Source organism: Salvelinus alpinus, chromosome 39 (assembly GCF_045679555.1).
Source record: "Salvelinus alpinus chromosome 39, SLU_Salpinus.1, whole genome shotgun sequence".
Classification (NCBI taxonomy): domain Eukaryota; kingdom Metazoa; phylum Chordata; class Actinopteri; order Salmoniformes; family Salmonidae; genus Salvelinus; species Salvelinus alpinus.
In genome coordinates, this window is record NC_092124.1 from 5,731,440 (window position 1) to 5,753,687 (window position 22,248).

A 22,248-nucleotide genomic window follows, 5' to 3' on the forward strand; every position below is an offset into this window, starting at 1 on the left:
GATTAACAGTGAGTTCTGTGTCTCAAAGCATGTGGATGATCAAAATACTTGCAATTCAGGTTGCATGACCTTTATAATTATGCAAATATACTTTTTGTGAAATGAAGTTAGTCTGTTTTGTACGGTACCTTCACATGCGAGTCATCATATTTATAGCTCACGAATACATGATGTTAAGTAAAGTTCTGAAGTTATCAATACAGACCATTGGCACCATTTTTAACGCAAAATAAACTTATAGCAGTGGATGGAGCACAACTTGTTTTTTTCTCTCACATCACAAAAAATGAAAGCATTGTCCTCCTCTCTCCAACAACATGAAAATCTCCATTTCTCTTAGCACGTCCACAGTGGGAACCACGTAATAGGCACTGTGCTGTACATCAATGTGCCTTTCTGTAAACAGCAGACCTCACAACAGGAAAAAGCTGCAACCCAAATGGCCAAAGTAGCTCTTGTGGTTGGCAATTGTAGGAGTCACCCAAAATCCACAAGAAAAGGGAGTGGTTGTCCACAGCAGTTTCTGTAGGCATGTATGTCATGGAAGCCTCTGCCTGTGGAAACAAGTTAAACATCTCTCCATTCGGCTATTTCCTTGAAAGCTTCCTCATTTCCTTCATGGCCACTGATTTTAAATTACTCATCTTGATGAAAACAATTAAATGAAAACCTATCCAGTCTTGTCATCCATCTGGTTTGATTGGAAAGTAGGAAATGAATGTATTATATTGGGACGAAGCCCATGAGAGAGCACTTGAGTGTGAGCCGGTGAAGATCACGGGAGAAATTGCGGTAATGAATTGAGGCTCGTCCACGATAGCTAACTCCTTTTCTTAAATATGTTGAATCATTGATCAGTATTGGTTACCTCATCAGTGACCACCAGTGAGTTTTTAATTTGACTCATCCAAAGGCTTCTTTAAAGGAACTTAATGAACATCTCAGGGACCAGGTGGATGAAGCTTATGTTATGTTGTGTGTGTGTGTGTGTGTGTGTGTCCCCCTTGCTGCATCTATTTGTGTCTGTTTGGTTTACTGCTGCGTTTAGAGAGGTGGAAGTTGTCCAGTAGCTGTGTTATGGCATGCGATGACCAGCCTCTAAATGCAAGGTGAATATAGCTCTGGTTACATCACTTGCCTGCGAATAGCTGGTCGGGATAGGTTGGAAGGGAGGGTGTGTCTGTGTGTGTGCTTAATGTTTATGTGCGCGCGGATCATCACACTGAGCCTGGCCAACTTTTCTGACAGATGATCAAACTGTCAACAGCAGAGAGCGAAAGATTGTGTACGGCATGTTCCATTAACCATTCGGAGACTGCATGGGCCATATCAAATGTGGCTTGTTGCTCAGCTTCGTTTCTGTACAGAAACGCTACTTTCCATGGCCCTCAATAAGTTAGTGGCACGGACATAGCCGTTCAAATAGCGACGCTGGGGAGAGATGGTTGTGCGCTACCTCTGACACCTCACTCCACAAAGTCGACCCATTTCGTCCCCTTTCTCCTATCCATCATTTATTTTTACTGTGCTGCTGATCTGGCCAGAGGAATGCCTGTCTGCTACTGAGCTACTGCACTGCTGGTATAGCTCATGCCTGGGATGGGGAGGTGTGTGATGGCTGTACGTGTGTGTATGTATGTACGTATGTATATTCAGAAGCAGGTCCTGTCACTTTATCCACCCCCCCATACACATTCCCACACACTCTGACCCCCCTACTCTAGGGGTAACTTTCCAGTCCTGTAGTTGCAGCCCTATTTTGAGACGCAGACATGCTATCTCATCACTGCTTCACCTAAACAGAGAACTCTCTCTCTCTCTCTCTCTTTTTAACTCTCTTTAACTCTGTTTTCTCTTCTCTCTGTTGCATCTGTGTGCTTCCCAGGAACGGACAGACTAGACTCTGGATTTAAAGCCTGAGGTGGAGTGTGGAATTGAGATCGCCGATGTCCGTCTCTCCCAAATAAGTCTCCCTGCTTTTGATTTTTATGACGGTAAGATTTGTTTTTTGGGGCACTCTTGCACTTGCTGGTTGTAAATGAAAGGTAATGGTTTTTGCTGTGTTTGCAGGTGTAATGTCAGTCATAGTAGGCTTTGTTTGAATGGACATGCCTCACAAACCATAGGCTGTCAACCACTTGCGTATTAGTGGACTGGATGTATGATGTTGATAACAATTCATAAGTTGTCATCAAATCAACAATGAGGGGCAAATGTGAATGGAATAGTCCAGCAGTAAGTATTTGCACTCAAAGTATGAATAATTCATTAAGGAGTGATAAACAAGTATTTATTTTACTTTTTTAAAAGTTTATTTGCTTTGTTTAGTATTGCATTATAGTATTTGATTTAGGCAATTTATTGTTTTTGATTGAGAAAACTGTACCTTTTTTTAAATTGTTTTTTTTTGTGATATGATTAGATTGGCTACTATTTGTCTGTTGGAACAGAACAGTACCACTACATCGCAGCACTGCACCATAGCCAAACCCAACAGTGGACAGGACAAAAATGGTTTCAATGAAAACCCGAGGTTTTTCTTCCCTAACCTCAAAACAGTATTCCGCTTTCATTTGGAACACAGAAACGTCAATCCCAAACCAGGCTCTTCAAATAACCTACAATACAGGCACAAAAACAATATGTTGCTTGCATTTTCACTTCTAACATCTTGGCTGCCTGTCCAAATGGTGTATGGCCTTTAGTGCTTTCGCCTCTGCAATCTTGTCAATGCTCGTCATGTTTACACAGCCTCACTGATCCTGTGCCACTTATCAGTGTTCAAGACAGCCGTGTCATCATATTGCAAATACAACATGGCTAAAATATTGAAAGAGAGGGAAAACGGGGGGAAGATGGAGGGAGTGCGATGGATTGAATTTTGTGAAGTACCAGGAAGACTTCCATAACTCTCCAATTTGAACCCATATTGAAAGAGAACCAAAACCAACCAATTCCCCAAACCCTCCCCTGCCTTTTCTCTCCCTCTCCTACTTCATTCTACCATTTTCACTTTCACAGAGTGCATCAACACCAGATTATTTTATTTTCCCCCCTCTACAATGATCTGTCCATTAGGCTAGTCTCTGAGGTGTTGAGGAATGCCACCTTGACCCCCCCACCACACACACATGCAGAGAGAGAGCATGCAGCTCGCTTGGCCCTCGTTCCCCCTGACCTCACACACACACACACAGGGACACTTTGTTGCATGCCCATTGGCGAATGGGACAGAGACATGTTTACCCCTGCAGGGTTGTGTACGCACAGTGATCAATCGATAGGGCGTTAATGGATGGAATGTGGTTCAGTTTTATTTAGAGGCAAAGGATTTCAGTTTAGTTCAGGAAGAAGAGGGCTTGACTGACAAATAGTCAAGAGGGCTCAGTTGAAGTGTTTGCAGATGTATCATTAGTTAGATCTCAGTTAGGTTGAAAAATGTTGAAGATAAATGTGTCTGGTTTGGCAACTCATGTTTCTTTTTTTTCATCTTCCTCATACCATCCAGTTTAGGGTAATTCGTTAAAAGGCCCTGTCGTACGCAAGGACAAAAGATCTTCCAAAGATTGCTTTGCAGCGAGCAGTGAAAAACAAGCCTCTTGAGTTACAATGCCGTGTAAGAATGTGGAACTCGGCAAACACGTATGCACAGATACACCCACACTTATGCGTGCATACCGAACTACACGCATACAAACACATGTATGCTCACACACACGCACACGGAGGTCAGCAAAAACACCCACAGCACCCACAGACATGCACACACAATAACACCCACATTTTCAGGACTATGTAATGTCTGCTATTGCTTACCCGTTAGCTGGGAGAGTGGTGTGTCAGGGTTGTGTCACAGCTAAACTCTTTAGGCCTGTTGCTATTTGATGACGGCGATGAAAATAGACATATGATTGTCTGTAACAAGAGCCCAAATCACCAGGAGGGTACTTAAAGTATTATTCTGGTACACAGAATCAAAAGATTGAGACTGGTACCAAAACAAGGGCTCCCCAATCCAACTCGACACACCAAGAGTTTGTCTTTGACATTCTTTACATTTCAAACCTTTTGACTTTGTCACCTTTCCAAGATACTTTAACCTCTGAGTCTATAAACTTTGTTTGCACCAGTGACCTTTTTGATCCACGTGCCCTACGACCTCACGGTGAAATTCTGAAGTGGGAGGAAGTTGCCTAATTGCTCCTGGAAGAGCATTTACTAACTGACTAGAATGTAAACGCAAATAGAGTTCTCTCCCTGCTCCAGACCCCCTCCGGAGGGCAAAGGACCGGTCTAAGGGACGTAAGTATAACCCACTCGCCCTTGTATAAAGACCACCTTATCATCCTACTACCCGTAGTTCACCCTGCACCTGTGTAATTCAGTATATCTATGGGGAGTTAATACCATTGTTAGGTACAGCTAATCGAATAATTAAATAATGGTCTGTTGTCATCTACTTCTCTTTTTAATCGTGCCTGTCTAGTAGACTGATGGTAGGCTATGTCAATATCAATGTTATATCCACCATGTATTCATTGAGTGGGGGAATTCCTTCCTTAGCCACTTCCTTAGCCACTCCGCTACATTAAGGATGCAGGGAACGCTGTCCCCCTTTGCAGTTGAAGGGCAATTGTCTTAGCATGACATCACCCCTCCTGGTTTGTTCCTGCAGATAGCCGCATTCACCTTCAAAACCATTAGCATTAGCAATGTAGCGTTAGCATTCTCTGCACTGGAAGGGCAATGCTCTTTGCGCTAGCTGCTTCACCCCTCATTCCACTTTCTCGCAGATGGCCACCTTCAAAACAATTAGCATTTAGCTATTATCATTAGCGATGTAGCATTAGCATTAAGCCTGCCTGAATAATGATCCTCTCTACACTGAAAGGGCATTTCCTTCAGCACTAGGCTAGCTGCTTCACTCTTACTACCACATTCCCTTCACCTTCAAACTCATTAGCAGTTAGTGTTAGCATTAGCATAGGAGTGTTTTAGAAAAATTAGGTTCTCTAGCCTGGTGTCCAAAGACTCTGCAAGTCCCCTGTGGGGCTTTTCAGCTCTTCGCACGTCACGAAAGGTCTTCTTTCCAAGGCTAAACACCCAATTAACAGACGGTGCTCTTGCTCCCAACTCCCCCGCAACGTCTGTCTCCTCCTCACCGCCTAGCCGCGAATAGGAAAGGTCAAGCCTATTAAATGGATGTCAGGTCGGATTCACAGAGATTGAAAGACAGTATAGAGGCCCTCACCAAGGCTTTTTAATTGCAGGCCTGCAGAGCTGAAGTACTGCTGTTTTCTTTTCTACCTAGTTGCTCGCCAATGGATTGATTCATGTCACGATTAGAATCGTAGAGAAGGAACACCGGCAGTGTTTGGGCCTCGGCCCTCCAAGCATGGAGTTGAAAAGCTCTGCGCCCTATGCCCTCCTAGGACTTTAGAAGCTAGTACCCTTCTTAGCAGTGGCCCGTTTTAGGACCCTTCTCAGATGATTAGCAGTGACTTGCTTTCACTGATTTGACTTACCAACCTTGGCCTGTCAGTAATGCCTGCTGTTTTACAGAGAAAGTCTCCATAAAGAGACTGTCTGGCAGGGCAGATAACGAAACTGCTTTAACAGTTAGTCAGCCCATGCACTGTGTCGCACAGAGGGATCGAAGGCCCTGTCACATTCCAAGATGGCTTGAAAATGAAAAGTAGGGTTTTGAATATTTGTTGACTATTGTATCTGAAATAAACCGTTTTGCCACGTCTGCAGCATTCCAGTAGACGATTCCACGAGACTCCATAGGACTCAGTGAGCATGGCACGTGAAACGTGAAATATGATCGCGAGACAGCGGTCTACATTGGAGCTCTGTCATACTCTGTCTACTGACTCCACTTTTTTTTGTTGTTCTTTTTTTTTTTTTGCGATGTCACATGGTGCCAACGTCTGCCAGGTCTATTCATCAGGGTATGCAATATGGACATGATGGCCTGTGGACAGACAGTCCTTCAGTAGAATAAAGATGTGTGCTGAAATACCACACTGACGAGGCTCACACACGTGACACACACAGACATGCACACACACACACACACACACACACACACACACACACACACAGTCCTGCCAGACTGCAGACTTTGTAGATCTACAGAGATAGAGGGACTGACCTAGGAACTGACAGGACCACAGATAGACAGGTAAACAGAATGACAGAGATGGGCAGACAGAACAACAGAGAGAGTGCCAAATTGAGCAAGATTTATAGGCAGTCCTTTCTCTCCAGGCTACCTTGACTTGTTTATCGCTATCCACATCTCCACACATTGGTAGAGAATCGCATTTTGAATTCAGACAATTTACTCATATGATAAATACCTACTTTTCTGATGAACCGGTTCTATCTTGTTTTGGATAGCGGTCCATCTCTATACTGCAATTACTTCCCATTAGCGCTGACTGTTAATCGCTATGGCCGTGTCCCAGTGGGGTAGAGGAGACAGCGGCAGCAACTCTTGATGTATTGTTCACTGCTAGAGGACATTTCTGCCATACAGCTTACATAACGCTACCATGCTAATCGTAGCTAGCGCTAATACCATCGCTAACGCTAATGCCCTTTCTCTGTTTCTGCCTGACGGGATGGAGTGGTGACGTGAACGAGTCCTATTCTGCTCCCTGTCTCTATTTCCATCTCTCGTTCTGTCTTTTTCGCTCTGTCGCTTTGCCCCCTTTCCCGCCTCTCCCCCTTTCCCGCCTGTCCCCCTTTCCCGCCTGTCCCCCTTTCCCGCCTCTCCCCCTTTCCCGCCTCACTCTTCTAATCCTCATCCTGCTCCTCCACAGGTTTCTACTGCTGCTCTATAACAGTAGCACAGTGACCCACACTGGACAGAAGCAACATGGCAGGTTGTCACATCCTATTGCTTTCCCCCCCAGCCACAACGCACAGAGCAGGGCCTTGTGTTGCGTAGTTGCATTAGCTTACATTAGCACTCTCAGGGCAGTGGCTACTGCTCGATGACCTGATGCAGGGCTCTGTTGTTGCCTCGGACCCAGTATGGGTAGTGGGCATGAGGGGGTCAGCGTATTGTCCCCCCACCCCCCACCCCCCCCCCCGGGATAATTTGTTCACACAGAGGGGGGTTCGCTAATGGGTGGAGAGGTTGAAGAAACAGATGCCAGGTAACAGGGAGATATTATTTGATTTAAAACTGTTAAGTCCAGTGGAGGGCCTGTTGGGGATCAAATGTGATATGGGGTCTAAGCAGTTCGATATTTTCATTTTAGTCATTTAGCAGACGCTCTTATCCAGAGTGACTTACAGGAGCAATTAGGGTGAAGTGTCTTGCTCAAATTGACTATACCATAGCAGCCTTTAGCCCACACCGCTTTTCTAAAATGAGATAAAGGTGTTCTCAAGTGTTCTACACTAGCTGCCTATTTGACCGGGGCTGTGACGGGATTGTCATACTACATACTGTTTACTGAATACTACTTTAGTGCTGTACCTCAGTACTAAAAGCCTTCTAAATAGTATGAGGACTTTAACCGAATTATCATCAATGTACTATGCAGTAAAAATACTGGGGTATCTGTACTTTACTTTTTATATTTTTGACAACTTTTACTTCACTACATTCTTGAAGAAAAAGTATGTACTTTTTACTCCATACATTTTCCCTGACACCCAAAAGTACTCTTCAATTCAATCGATTGGACATGATTTGGAAAGGTCCCACATTGCATGTCAAAGCAAAAACCAAGCCATGAGGTTGAAGGAATTGCCATAGAGCTCTGGGACAGGATTGCGTTGAGGCACAGATGGGGAAGGGTACCAAAAAATGTCTGCAGCATTGAAGGTCCCCAAGAACACAGGTGCCTCCATCATTCTTAAATGGTAAAACGTTTTGAACCACCAAGACTCTTCCTAGAGCTGGCTGCCCGGGCAAACTGAGCAATTGGGGAAGAGTGGCCTTGGTCAGGGAGGTGACCAAGAACCCAATGGTCACTGACAGAGCTGCAGAGTTCCTCTGTGGAAATGGGAGAACCTTCCAGAAGAACAACCATCTCTGCAGCACTCCACCAATCAGGTCTTTATGGTAGATCGGCCAGACGGAAGCCACTCCTCAGTAAAAGGCACATGAGTGCCCTCTTGGAGTTTGCCAAAAGGCACATAAAGGACTATCAGACCATAAAAAAACAAGATTCTCTGGTCTGATGAAACCAAGATTGAACTATTTTTATCCTGAATGCCAAGCGTCTGGAGGAAACCTGGCACCGTCCCTATGGTGCAGTGTGGTGGCAGCATCATATTGTGGGTATGTTTTTCAGCGGCAGGGGCTGGGAGACTAGTCAGGATCGAGGGAAAGATGAACCTGCTCTAGAGCGCTCAGGACCTCAGACTGGGGCGAAGGTTCACCTTCCAACAGGACAACGACCCTAAGCACACAGCCAAGACAACGCAGGAGTGACTTCGGGACAAGTCTCTGAATGTCCTTGGGTGGCTCAGCCAGAGCCCGGACATGAACCTGATCGAACATCTCTGGAGAGACCTGAAATAGCTGTGCAGCAAAACTCCCCATCCAACCTGACAGAGCTTGAGAGGATCTGCAGAGAAGAATGGGATAAACTACCCAAATACAGGGGTGCCAAGCTTGTAGTGTCATACCCAAGAAGACTCTTGGCTGTAATCACTGCCAAAGGTGCTTCAACAAAGTACTGATTTAAAGGCTCTGAATACTTATGTAAATGTGATATTTCTGTAGTAAAAAAAATGTCCACCTGTTTTTGCTTTGTCAAAAAAACAATATAATCCATTTTAAAATAAGGCTGTAATGTAACAAAATATGGAAAAGTTAAGGGGTCTGAATACTTTCCGAATGCACTGTATCTGACATATATGAAGGAAATCCACTGGTAGCCGTTTGAATGACGGGCACATTTTAATTTACAAATTGCGCGACTGCTTTGTCCTGTTACGGTCACTGGTCCTAGATCAGATGTTGCTCTTCGAGAACGTGTTCAATGTGTGGACAACCGTGGGTTTTACTGACCTAGGATCAGTTAATAAGAAACTGTTATAATCCCAGATTACGACCCACATTTTCATCCATTTCCTTCTCAGGAGTTGTTCTGTACAGTAGTGGAGCTTTTGTGTGTTGCTTTGTTTATTGTTTTGGGTTTATCTGATTTCATTTCAAAGCTTAATGGGAATCATGCTTTTGCTCGGACAATACCGCTTAGAAGTGCCGGACCAAAATACCCACATCTAAAACCACAATTAGAGCTTTTAAAATTCTTGTATTTTGTTTTGTTCATTGTTTTGGGTTTATTGGATTTCATTTCAAAGTTGAATGCAAATCATGCTTTTGCTCTGACAACACTGCTTTGAAGTAACGCACCTAAATACCCACAGCTAAAACCCCGAGCAACCCATAAAATGGACCGTATCCACCAATAGCATACCAGTCTTCTCAAGCTCTTATTTTGTTTCCCAGGCGTCTCTTTTCCTGTGCCACCGGCCCGAGCTCCCCACATATTTCCCACAAAAATAACTTGGCCCCAATTCTGTTAATTGTGGGAGAGCGTAATTGTGGATTCTATCCTTTTTTGCCGTGGCGTTGAGGTGTCCCTTCGGCATCGGTCGATTTAAGGGGAGTCTCAGACTCACCATGTCTTGACTGAGATTTACTCTGGACTTGACAGACATTCCTTTGCTTTTACATATCTGGTCTTCACCGCTCATTCTCTGTCGTAGAGATCCTCACCAAATTGTCAGGCTATGGTTTATTCTCAACCCCACAGAAAATGAACTGGGACTTTGAAACTTTGAATCTCTAGGGCTCTTTTGCCTGTAATAATAAAATGAACTAATTTCACATTTACCTCAGGATATTGCTCTTAGTCAACCTCCATTATTGTCCAAACATTTTTCACAGACAGTTTAAGTAATTCTTTATTGCGTGCTTAAAAATAGACCAAACCAAAAAAAGGCTATCGGCTGCATTTTTGGCGTGTGTCTTTAAATAGCCCTTCCCCCGCCCCCTTAGGACTTGCTGACATCTTGCTAGCGCGTGAGTCTGAGTGGGCACTGTGGGGTCGTGACCCCTTGTAGATGAGAACATAGTCAGCTTATCTAACAGCGGCTGTCCGAGTCGCTCATGTGTCTGCGTACACACAAACACGTAGACACTTGCGCATACTGTACGAATTCAAACAGTCTGGCCATGTTCACCAACTAACCTGAACTGACACACACACACACACACACACAAACAGGATCCTTCCATGTACACTAACCAACCTGAGAACATCCTCTTTTGAAACGCTGTATGTTTGAATGTGTGTGTGTGCGTGTGACCGCGTGTGTATCAAGGAACACAGAGATCGAAACCACCATCTGCGCCTGGTATTTTTCAATGGCCAACATTCTGCCTCCCTGTTTTAACTTTTTATATGAACATTTCACTGAGCGTAACTGCAGTGTTATTACCTTGGTCACGGACAGTGATGAACGTCAAACAGCATATAGCATGTCTCTTTTGCATCCATTATTTAATCAGGCCTTTCCACTAAAATACACCAACCAGCTCCTTTGAGATATAACCATAGCCTCTAATATGATTAGATTTTCAATTTGAAAAATCTGTATTTGGAGAGGGAGAAATTGGAGACTTTTCCCCGATCTTCCTTGACGTATAAGAGTGCGTTCCAAATGGCACCCTAGTTGCTGTTAGTGCAGTACTTTTGACCAGGGCCAATGGGTGGTATTTGGGACATACCATAAGTCTGTTTCCAATGAACTTCCCTTATATTTACTGTCACTGAGTGATGCTAGCGGATGGCGCTTAGTGTCATTTTCTGCTCAGTTTTTTTTTTCTCCTCAGGGCTGCAGCCAAGTCCATTATATCCCACTCAGTCATATTAACTGTGACGAGGGCCTGTCTTGATTTCCATTAAAGTCAGCCATTTTAAAAACTGCATTCCGCTCGCTGAAATGCATTTCAGAGGGCCCGTCTAAAGCATCTGCGACCGCTCTCTCTTACTCAAATAAATTGTGGCCACTTAAGTTTTGTAGAGGTCATCATTATTATAGCACTAGCTCCGACGGGTTGGAAAAGTGCCAAGTCATCGGGGGAGGAGGGGGAGAGGGAAACCCACAAATGGCCACAGAGAACGCTTTAATAGTCACCTCCTCTCTCTCCCAGGTTATCAGCACACACCGACGAGGACTCTCTAAAGTGGAGAATGGTGGGAGGACGCTCTTCACACAAGTCACTATCTAATCTCTGGAGTGCATTTTACATTTAACACCCCTGCGCATCGGGAGTGGTTCGATTCACTGATAGAACTTGACTGGAGAAAAAAATATTTCTCTCAAATTTTGTGCACAAATTTGTTTACATCCCTGTTAGTGAGCATTTCTCCTTCGCCAAGATAATCCATCCACCTGACAGGTGTGGCATATCAAGAAGCTGATTTAAACAGCATGGTCATTACACAGGTACACCTTGTGCTGGGGACAATAAATTGCCACTTTGAAATGTACAATTTTGTCACGCAACACAATGCCACAGATGTCTCAAGTTTTGAGGGAGCGTGCAATTGGTATGTTGACTGCAGGAATGTCCACCAAGCTGTTGCCAGATAATTTAATGTTAATTTCTCTACCATAAGCCACATCCAACAACGTTTTAGAGAATTTGGCAGTACGTCAAACCGGCCTCACAAGCGCAGACCACGTGTAACCATGCCAGCCCAGGAACTCCACATTTGGCTTCTTTACCCGTAGGATTGTCTGAGACCAGCCATCTGGACAGCTGATGAAACTGAGGAGCCACCCCCTTTTGTGGGGAGAAACTCATTTTGATTGGCTGGGCCTGGCTCACCAGTGGTTGGGCCTATGCCCTCACAGGCCCACCCATTGCTGCGCCCCTGCCCAGTCATGTGAAATCCATAGATTATGCCTAATGAGTTTTTCAGTTGACTGATATGAGCTGTAACTCGGTAAAATCGTTGGAATTTATTTTATTTTTGTTCAGTATATATTCAGTAATTATATACACAATTTTCCAGAGGTCTCCACCAACACCTAAATTACAATCTACGGATAAACCACTGTGACCCAATAAAATATAACAGCTCTATGCAATCTCAACATATGTTTTTAGGGCTTGAAAATGGAGAGGAAGAAGGGAATACTACTTTGAGATTTGGAGTTCCTCCTCTCCATGCTTTCTGTTCGGTATTACCCACAGATTCTGCCGTTAGCTCAGTTTATTTTAATAATTCAATCAATTGCAAAGCCGAGAACTGAATAAATTCAAGTATGAAAAAGTATTTTCCCACATGGAGTTTAAAGGAAATGCATAATTTATCCGTACAGAGCTTCTACATTAGGCTCAGATTGAATCGCCTTTTTATATCATTCAAAACATCTGTGGTATAAAAAGAGTGACGCTACGCTCATAACATACGCGGTGGTACCAGAAGTGTCAGCTGGATATGATTCGTAGGCCTACCCCAGACGTTTTAGTCGAAATGAGATTTTACTCTGTCCTCTAAGGGCACGGGGGTATGGGAGTTTTCCCTCCAAGAACAAGCCAACAAAATAACCAGAGAAATAAAAACATCTAATATTTATGCGAGCTGGAGTCTGGCATTTTATGTCTGAACTTTGGGAAGGAACTACAGTCCCATTGCTTGCCCCAGAGCACAATTGGAAGTTATTATGGACATTATTTTAGTTGTCAACATTTTGATAGCGGCTCGTTGTGCACAGCAGGTCCCTTGATATGAGGTTTACTGATTTTATTGATATACTGAAGTGTCCCTAGGACTGGTGCTGTGAAACTTTATAGAAATGTAACATTCTGCCTTAAACTTCAGTATATCATAAGCCAAACCATAACTTAAACCCCCATCTTGATTCAGGGCATCTATTTTCTTAAGGCTACAAAGGGTGACTCAAATTTTAAAACTGAAATAGTCCCCACTTTAAGTGAAAACTGTGCAGTGTCAATCAGCTGATAATGTGCCACTCTAGACTCTGACTCAAACAATAAACTCATGACTAATCCACCGTTTTTAATACCATTAATCGTATTACATCATGGAAAAGGCATTATTTCTTATCAGATCATAGTTTAGTGTATTACCCCCCCCAGATGGACTCAGATTCCTTATGGACTTTATCTAGATCTGTAAGAGTCTGATGGTTATCCGACTGAAATAATCCACCTGCTCTGAGGGTCTTCCTAATCCAGGGTGATTCGCAATGGTTTCATACTCACAATCCCTAATTACGATCTCTAATGGATCATTTCACATCCACTTTTGTAAGTGTGGAACGCCTTCTAAGCAATGTTCCCTCTAAGCTGCGCAGCTCCCCTGGGACTGGCGAAGCAGAAGAAATATCAGCCCGCACAGAGAAGCACGAGATTCAACTTTCTAGAGTTTCCCCCATTTTAGTTAACACTATCAACATGTCCCTTGACTGTGGGAGTTGTGATAGAATCAACGCAATATTAGCCACTTTCAATGCAACATACAGAAACAAAACAAACTAGGCGAGACAATTTCTTCCCAATTTTGTGATTTCCAATTGTGCCATCGCTGCAACTCCCGTAGGACTCGGGAGAGGCAAAGGTAGAGAGCTGTACGTCCTCTGAAACACGACCCTGCCAAGCCGCACTGCTTTTTGACACACTGCTCGCTTAACCTGGAAGTCAGCCGCACCAATATGTCAAAGGAAACACTGAACAACTGGCGACCTTGTCAGGGTGCATGTGCCCGGCCCGCCACAGGAGTCGCTAGAGCGCGATGGGGTAAGGACTTCCAGACCGGCCAAACCCTCCTTTTAACCCGGATGACGCTGGGCCAATTGTGCACCGCTTCATGGATCTCCTGGTCGCGGCCGGCTGCAACGCAGCCCAGGATTGAACCCGGGTCTGCAGTGACGCAGACTGCTGCACCACTCGGCAGGCATGCAAGACGTATTAGTATGCAAAACTAACTATGCACAAGATTTTGTTGTAGGCAGACTGCATCAAGAGTAGAATTCTATTGCATTGACAGGCACCACTCAGGCCCGTACTCTACACAGACCAGTGCGCCATAACCAATCAGAGCTGCAATAGGCCTATATGCAAATAGACCATTGCCATAATGCATCTGTGCCATTCACTTTGAACTGGACTGTGTTTACAGCATGAGCGGTTGTGAGTAGATGTGCTTGTTTTGAGATCAGAGCAAGAACTGCGTGTAGCCATGTGTGGTCATTTGTGCATATCCTTTGCTAGTTAGTGAGTTATTAGCCCAGTAATAGATCATTTGTAGTCCATAATGGGGGAGTGATTGCTTTTCTTACAAGAGCACAAAACGTGTACATTTCTAGACATCTTTGAAAAGCGAGTCAGCTAAAGAGCTTTTTTTTTGTCTTAAAGGGGCAGTGTTGTATTTTGAGACAGGCTTGAATAAGCTAAGTAGCCAATAGGCAAAGGGTGGCATTTGTCTGATACTCTGTAATAATGGTATGGGAATAATAATGCATTTTATTTTGTAAAGTGGTTTCTTGCATCAAACAAGAAAACATTTTCGGTCACCTCATTGTCTGAAGGATAAGAGGATAAACAGGTTAATTTCAAGCCCTGCATGTTTTTTTTCATTGAACACCACACATTGTTTGCTACTGTAGGCTGAATGAACAGCTCTTTACATGTTATGGGATGCATTTTCTCCATTGTTTTTGATGGTAGGCCACTCTGGTAAGCCTACATTATGTTCATCCACGGTAGCGTACTTGACTTAAAGCGGGTACAGCCTCAGTGTTTGTAAGTAAACGCACACTGAAAGTTGCGCAGAATCTTCACAACGTTCAAGTTTGCGCTCAGCAGGCACAGATTAAGCCTAGTCCAGGACAACGAAAAAAAACATTATTGATGGAATGTCGATGCTCTAGCACTACGCAGCTGATTCAAATAGTCAAAGTTTGATGAGTTGGTTATTTGAAACAGCTGTGTGTAGTGCTCGGACAAAAAACTAGACTAGCACCCAGGGGGGGCCCCAGGCCTATGGGCTGGTTTCACATGCACAGATTAAGTCTAGTCCTGGAAATTCCATTTAAAAATGTTTTTGTTGTTGTCCTGGACTAGGCTTAATCTGTGTCTCGGGAAACCGGACCAAAATGTTCAGAGTTATGGGTAAGGGGTCTATTTGAAATTGGGTAGGAAACTGCAAAAGGTGTGCGTTTGTCAAGACCTACTAGCGTACGTCGTCAAACACGCATCACCCGGCCAAACTGAGAGGGCTAGGATGTTCTACCTTCACGCTGTCTTTTTTTGAATGTCACCGTGTTTCATTGGGATGTTTTTGTTTATCTCTCAGTAATGTTGCGAGTGGTGTCGGAATTACGTTTCTAGATACGTCTCTAGACACATCTCAAATAGACCTCTCGTCCTCACTCTAAACTCATCCCAGCTATAGCCCAGACACACCGATACCTAACACTACGGCTAATCCTGTGCTACAACTTGTGTTTGTGTGTGTGTGAGAAGTGCACAGAAGAACTGCATGGGTGCTCGTCGACGCGAAGTGAAGAGATTGTATAGTGATGACCCAGCAGAAATGTAACACTGAGGCTGAGCATAACTTTTCACTGCATTGATTCAAAGTTAAGTGGCCATTGCAGTGGCATAGAATTGCACAATTCAACCATGGTAGTCTCATGATATGAATGTAATAGTTCAGACATTGTATGTATTCACACATGCAATAAGGAGCTCTGGTGAGAGCATCAAGCAGTGATCGGCCATTCACTCTCTTCAATTGTATTCTCCCTTATTCGACCTCCCTTTCCCGACCCTCTTTTTATCTTCCCATCCGCCTTCCTCGTTTCCTGTTCTATAAATGATTATTTCGTTGATATGCGGCAACTGGCTTGTCTGGGGATTCATCAGGTGCTGGCATCTAATGCCTCGTAAACATAGCGCCGCCGCACTTGCCGATTTTTAAATCACAGCAGTACGCGCCAGGCTTCAATATTTACAGCTGCTGTCACAACCGTCCCCATGACCGTCTGATACGAGGACTGTGACTTGTTTTATAGGCATTACAGCTTCAGACATTCGAATGGCTCCATGCTGATTCTCTGGGTCAGATGTAGGCTAGGAAAAGTCTGTGACATTGCCCCCCCCTAGGGGGACTCGGTGGAATTGCAGTTGGAGATGGGGCTCGGTGTGGAAAGAAATTTTAAGTATACCTGCGTATTCCCAGATTCCAATTGGACACAAGTTGTGAATTATAATTGTTCTCTCAGTCAACTTGCTTTGTGAAATAATATTGGATACAAGTTTCTGAAGTTTTATTTAGTTTTTGCTGAGAAAGTTTGAATATCACTCATTGAGAGAGAGAGGATCCAGTGTCCCACCATAACACTTCCCCCGTGGGCCATGGTGGCCACAGCTGCTGTGTCGCCGCTGGTCTGTCCCCCGGAAACATGATCCTTTCTGGCCCTGGTTTGGATGGCGACAAGCCATGACGCCGTGATTTACCCCAATGTGTGTAGCTGTGTGAGATTTCTAAATGGACAGACAACTAGCCATTGTATAGCAGAATTTAGCATCTATCATTGGGGCTCTATAGAAACCCATCAGTGTTGGCCCCTTGACTAACACCACCAACACTGGCTGTGTTGGCAAGACATACGGCTTGTGTTTTTAAAAGTCAATAGAGTCCTAAGTGCTTCTCTCGCACATTCTTTAAAATGGAGAGATGAATTGTCCAGTTTGCCGTCCAATTAGAGGTGGCCCCGGTTGTTCGATGGGCTTTTATCGGCTGTCTGTGAGCTTGGTTATTTGTTAGCCTTCTAAAAGGAACAAAATCGATAGGTTCTGTTTTTAGCCATTAAATGATTGAGTCTACCCTTTTTTTTTGTTTTAATCCATCCATGATGGTGCATTTGGGGATGAATGCTTAAGATCGTTCTGTTTCCCAGTCCCGTCCGTCTCGATGGCAGACCTGGCGTGGTGTAGCCACTAAGCTGTAGACGTGTCTAAAAATGGCTTCATCCTGTGTGTCATGTGGGTTTGGTTACCTGACGACAACCACGTCAGAGGAGACGCTGTTTCTGTAGCTTTTAGTGAAACGTCACTTGTGGGAGCAGCAAACAAGCGTTGCGTGGACATAACCTTTTCTCTAAAGTGACATCTCCTCACCCTCTGCGACGTTCTGAAAACACAGGATAGGTGAAGGCAATGTGGAGGATGCCTGCTATAGTAAGTTGCTTTCACCTGTCCAGTTCTTTAATGCCAGTGCAGATATGGAGACCATTTTTTGGTGTATTGAGATGCAACCCATGTCCTCCTGGCTCCTGCTTCCTGGCTCCTGCCGTAACCAGAATGCAACATAGTCCTCGGCTTCCTGCTGCACTATGTTCTCAACCTCCCGCTTCCATTTTCACCTGCTGTATATTTATCCACCTTTGCCTATTTTCAATGCTGCATAGGAGACTAAGTGGTTTGCCATGTACTGGCTGCCAGGAAAGGATTGTGGGTAATGGGTAGTGGTGTAACGGACCGTAGTTGATCCGTACGGATCACCCCCACACGGTTCGGCACGCGTGTGAACCGCAGATCAATTGCAAAGTTGAACCATCATAGTGTGAAATAGTTTTACTGCCGCTGTTACTTTTTTAAAGTAATAATTCCCTAAATCTCGACGCAGAGTTGCAGTGAAAAGGTAAAGACCAGACAGATGCATGCTGTGTTTTACTCTGAAGGTTGATTAAAAACATTATTTTTTTTAAAGCAGTTGAATCCCAATGAATCATTCCTGGATGCTCGCGTTGCAAAGAAGGAAAAGAGCAGTGACAGCCATGGCCGGCGGAGGAGCTGAAGAACTGGAAAAGCCTCCCGCTTCATTTAAGTCTCATGCATGGGAGCATTTTGGCTCCCCTGTCAAATATGATGACGGAAGAAGGGCGGTGAACAACACCATTACGGTGTGTAGGCATTGTGCCACAAGAAAGCCGTGTGATCATGGAAATACATGGAGCGTGGCCACACAATTTGAAAGCGTCAGCACCCTGTGTGTCAGTGACGGGAGCCAACTCAGCCAAGTGACAACAACTTCTCACCGCGGCATTTAAGCCCTTTGCTGCAGAATCAGACCGGGCTTAAGTCATCACCAAATCTATTGGGGTGTTTATCGCTGCAGACATGAGGCCGTACTCTGTTGTGGGAAACAAAGGGTTTAAACATATGGTGGAAATGCTTGAGCCACGCTACGAAATCCCCTCGACGAAATACCCTCACAGAGCCACTTCAGAATGGAGATCGTGCCAGAACTTTATGAACAGGAAAAGATCATAAATTGTCGCTGAATTATCCCAGGCATCCTCTGTTGCCCTTACCACAGACGGGTGGACCTCCAGGGCAACGGAAAGCTACATGACTCTGACTGCTCACTACACCACAGAGGAGTGGGAGATGTGAAGTCCGGTGCTACAGACACGCCCCCTCTGAGAGTCACACAGGCACAAACCTGGTGCAGGTACTGCTAGGAGCAGTAGCAGAATGGAAGCTAGAGGCCCAATAGCAGTATCCCAACCACCACAGATAATGCCAAGAACCAAGTAAATGCAGTGATGGAAGCTGGACTGGGGCCACAGATAGCTTGCTTTGCACATGTGATCAATTTAGCATCCCAAAGGAGAATCTCAGTGAACCAGATGGACCGCCTCCTTGGGAGGATCAGGAAGGTGGTTTCCTTTTTCCACCGAAGCACAACAGCCGCTCATGTGCTTAAGACCAAGCAGGAAATGATACAGCTACCGACCCACAAGCTCATACACGATGCCACAACAAGATAGCTCTCCAACAAGTGGCGTTCCATCTTGAGCAGCACCGTTTCCAGGTGCTCAAACCCCTCAAAACGGTTACAACCCTATTGAGCGCTGAAACTGCACCGTCTGTGTCCATGATCCTACCTCTGAAAACAAGGATCCTACAATCCATGGTCCCAAGTGAGGAAGACGGCACCATCACTAGAGATGTCAAGGCTGCCATTAGAGAGGACCTGAACGCCAGATAACCCCCTAATGTACAGGACTACCTTCATAGATCTACTGCACTGGATCCAAGGTTCAAGTCCCTGTCTCACCTAGACCCTGCCCTACACCGGAGGACATCTCACCATTGAGATTGTGGCCACTGAAGAGGTAAAAAGTAAGAGTGAATTACTTAAATAATATACTGCAGTCTAATCTTAGTCTATGCTATTGCTATGAGAATCATCCATTTTTGATTTGTAGTAATAATGGCTTTTTATTAAATGTTATTGCCACAATTATAGTTCTATGATCATAAATAGTTAGTTAGATGAAGTCATTTTTTTCTGCAGGGTCAAGCCACAGAGCCGACAGGAGCAGACTCAGAGGCATGTCCTCCACAAAATAATTTGGCCATGAAACTGTTTGCATGTTCTTCACAAAGAGGGCAACAGATGCTACTGAGCCAGATGTCTATGTGTCAGGGGAGAAGCTCCAGGTGGTATCTGATTTTAAGTACCTTGGCATCATACTTGATTCCAACCTCTCTTTTAAAAAGCACGTGAAAAAGGTAATTCAAATAACCAAATTCAACCTAGCTAATTTCCGATATATTCGAAATTGTTTGACTACAGAGGTAGCAAAACTGTACTTCAAATCTATGATACTCCCCCACTTAACATACTGCTTGACTAGTTGGGCCCAAGCTTGCTGTACAACAGTAAGACCTATTCAGTCTGTCTACAAACAGGCTCTCAAAGTGCTTGATAGGAAGCCCAATAGCCATCATCACTGTCACATCCTCAGAAAGCATGAGCTCCTGAGTTGGGAAAATCTTGTGCAATACACTGATGCATGTCTTGTATTCAAGATCCTAAATGGCTTGGCTCCCCTCCACTCAGTATTTTTGTTAAACAGAAAACCCAAACATATGGCAGCAGATCCACAAGGTCTGCCATGAGAGGTGACTGTGTAGTTCCCCTAAGGAAAAGCACCTTTAGTAAATCCGCTTTTTCTGTGAGAGCTTCCCATGTCTGGAATACACTGCCATCAGACACACATAACTGCACCACATATCACACTTTCACAAAATGCTTGAAGACATGGCTTAAGGTCAATCAGATTTGTGAACATGGTCCCTAGCTGTGTGTTGCCGCTTTCCATGTCTGTTGTCTAACTTGTAAGGTGTGGAAACACTTTGTTGCTTTTATGAATTTTGTCTTGCTGCTTTTTGTTCTATGTTGCTCTGTCTGTATGCTACGTCTTGCTTGTCCTATGTTGCTATGTCTGTATGCTATGTCTTGTTCTATGTTGCTATTGTCCATATTGTAATTGTTTTTAATAACCTGCCCAGGGACTGCGGTTGAAAATTAGCCGGCTGGCTAAAACCGGCACTTTTACTGAAACGTTGATTAATGTGCACTGTCCCTGTAAAAATAAAATAAACTCGAACTCAAACTCAAGGAGCTTTTCGGGGAGACGTTTGTGAGAAAGGACACAGGCAAGACGTTTGCCAACACCATCAAAGAGGAGGCGGCATCCTACAAGGCAGCAAGCGGCATTCCAGTGGATGGTGATCCACTGGCATGGTGGAAAAGCAATGAGTGTAAATACCCTCACATTGCCATGATGGCAAGATGCTACCTGGCTGTGCCTGGCACTTCAGTCCCTAGCGACCAGGTGTTCTCCACGGCAGGGGACATAGTGACTGCAAAGAGGTCTACCCTCTCCCCAGACAATGTAGACATCCTCAATTTTTTAAAATATAATTTTAAGTTATAAGCTCAGGTTTGCTTTGCTTTCTTTTTTAAACTTTTTTTTTAATGATGTGGACACAGGCACTTTTTTCATTCACTATTGTTCAAAGGAAGGTTACATGCCTCATATTGCACTTTAATTTAACAATTGAGTATTGAATTTTTTATTTTAAGATTTTATTTAAACAGTGAAAAGTTCCTTGCTTTGTTTTCTATAAGTAATAAATGGAAAGCAAAGTTATATTTGTCTCCCTTTTTTTGTTTTTATGCTGATCCGAAAAATGATCTGATCTGTGACTCAAAACCGTGATCCGAACCGTGAGTTTTGTCATCCGTTGCACCACTAGTAATGGGCATTTCCATCTAAAAGGACCCATGAGCACCAATATGTCAAATGAAAGCTAAGAGTCAATATTTTTTTTGAAATTAAGGCATATACTGTGTACATGGATGCATACATACATACATACAGTGGGGAGAACAAGTATTTGATACACTGCCGATTTTGCAGGTTTTCCTACTTACAAAGCATGTAGAGGTCTGTAATTTTTATCATAGGTACACTTCAACTGTAAGAGACGGAATCTAAAACAAAAATCCAGAAAATCACATTGTATGATTTTTAAGTAATTAATTTGCAATTTATTGCATGACATAAGTATTTGATCACCTACCAACCAGTAAGAATTCCGGCTCTCACAGACCTGTTAGTTTTTCTTTAAGAAGCCCTCCTGTTCTCCACTCATTACCTGTATTAACTGCACCTGTTTGAACTCGTTACCTGTATAAAAGACACCTGTCCACACACTCAATCAAACAGACTCCAACCTCTCCACAATGGCCAAGACCAGAGAGCTGTGTAAGGACATCAGGGATACAATTGTAGACCTGCACAAGGCTGGGATGGGCTACAGGACAATAGGCAAGCAGCTTGGTGAGAAGGCAACAACTGTTGGCGCAATTATTAGAAAATGGAAGAAGTTCAAGATGACGGTCAATCACCCTCGGTCTGGGGCTCCATGCAAGATCTCACCTCGTGGAGCATCAATGATCATGAGGAAGGTGAGGGATCAGCCCAGAACTACACGGCAGGACCTGGTCAATAACCTGAAGAGAGCTGGGACCACAGTCTCAAAGAAAACCATTAGTAACACACCATGCCGTCATGGATTAAAATCCTGCAGCGCACGCAAGATCCCCCTGCTCAAGCCAGCGCATGTCCAGGCCCGTCTGAAGTTTGCCAATGACCATCTGGATGATCCAGAGGAGGAATGGGAGAAGGTCATGTGGTCTGATGAGACAAAAATATAGCTTTTTGGTCTAAACTCCACTCGCCGTGTTTGGAGGAAGAAGAAGGATGAGTACAACCCCAAGAACACCATCCCAACCGTGAAGCATGGAGGTGGAAACATCATTCTTTGGGGATGCTTTTCTGCAAAGGGGACAGGACGACTGCACC

General features: G+C 44.2%; 1 pseudogene; it reads left to right on the forward strand.

Moving 5' to 3' along the window:
- The window catches only part of LOC139566932 (sorbin and SH3 domain-containing protein 2-like), an 87,304-nt pseudogene that overhangs the window by 9,917 nt on the left and 55,139 nt on the right, over positions 1-22,248 (forward strand).